This window comes from Prionailurus viverrinus, unplaced genomic scaffold, assembly GCF_022837055.1.
Source record: "Prionailurus viverrinus isolate Anna unplaced genomic scaffold, UM_Priviv_1.0 scaffold_166, whole genome shotgun sequence".
In the NCBI taxonomy this organism is placed as follows: Eukaryota; Metazoa; Chordata; class Mammalia; order Carnivora; family Felidae; genus Prionailurus; species Prionailurus viverrinus.
In genome coordinates this window covers 6,150-7,500 of record NW_025927556.1, presented here as the reverse complement: position 1 = coordinate 7,500, position 1,351 = coordinate 6,150, and the positions used below count along the sequence as shown (strand labels likewise).

General features: G+C 77.6%; 1 non-coding gene across 1 annotated transcript; it reads right to left on the bottom strand.

The window, feature by feature from the left end:
* Nucleotides 1-1,198: 1,198 nt before the first annotated feature.
* Nucleotides 1,199-1,351, bottom strand: LOC125158200 (5.8S ribosomal RNA). The gene has a single exon (XR_007149261.1). It is a non-coding gene; the product is annotated as a 5.8S ribosomal RNA (ribosomal RNA).

The window sequence follows — 1,351 nt, the reverse complement described above, 5'->3', positions numbered from 1 at the left end:
GGGGGGTCCGAGCGCGGCGGTCGCCCCCGACCGCCGGCCCTTTTTCCCCCCTACGCGGCACACCCGGCCTTCCCCCCCCCCCACACGTCCCACGTGCCCCGCGCGCGCTCCCGCCGCGGCCCCCGGCCGGGGCCGGCGGACGGCGCGGCACGCCTCCAACCACGGAAACCCCCGCGGAGAACCACACCGCCCCCGCGACAACGCGGGCTCGGGGCACGCAGTGCGGCGCGGCCGCAACCCGGGGGGAAGCGCGCAGCGGCGGGCGACGCCGCGGCGTCCCGCGGGCCGCCGCCGGGGCACGCATCCCCGGGGCGCAGCCCCGCGCGCGACTCGGCCTCGGCGCGAGCCGCCCCGACAGGGCAAAGGGGGCCGGGATCGCCAGCGGGGAGCCGGGGCGGGGCCGCGGCTCGGGCCCCGGACGCATGGCCGCGGACCGGGAGAGGAGGGGGCCACGGCCCGACCGCCACGGTCACCGCCTGGGGCAAGGCGGCGAGACCGACGGCGCTCCAGATCCGCACCTCCACCCCCCACGACGGCCCACGGGACCGCGCGGCACGGGGCACCGCAAAACCCTCCCGAGACCCGGGCGGCGATCCCAAAGACCGCGTGCGGCACGAGGGATCTCCCCCAGAGGGACCGCGGCGGCGGCCACGGCCCTCGGGTGCGAGCTCTCCTCGCCCTTCCCTTTTCTCGCGGGCGGCGACCGGCCTCGGCCTCTCCCCCCCACACACACACACCTTTCCCCCCCAACCACCCCCCACCACCGCCCCACGGGCGCCGGCCCCCAGCCCCACCCCCGTCCCATGCCCTCCCACGTCCCACACACGCGTCACCGCCGAGCGGACCCGGCGGGGCGAGGCGGGGGCGGGAGGGGGGGGCTGAGGGAGGCGGCGGGGACCGGACACACGGGGCCGGGGAGGGGGCGGGGAGGAGGAGAAGGAGGAGGAAGGAGGGAGGGCCGGCAGCGGCGGCCACCGTCGTCTGCACTTAGGGGGACGGAGGGCCCGGCGGCCAGGACGACCCTGTCCCCGGCCCGCGGACGACCCCGCACACCGTACCGCCGCGCAGGCGGGCGTGGCGGGGCGCCCTCGGGCGGGGCGGGCGCCGGCACCGGCAGGGCGGGCCCTGCGAGGGAACCCCCAGCCGCGCCATACCCCCGGGAGAGACACCCACCCGGGGGAGGCGATTGATCGGCAAGCGACGCTCAGACAGGCGTAGCCCCGGGAGGAACCCGGGGCCGCAAGTGCGTTCGAAGTGTCGATGATCAATGTGTCCTGCAATTCACATTAATTCTCGCAGCTAGCTGCGTTCTTCATCGACGCACGAGCCGAGTGATCCACCGCTAAGAGTC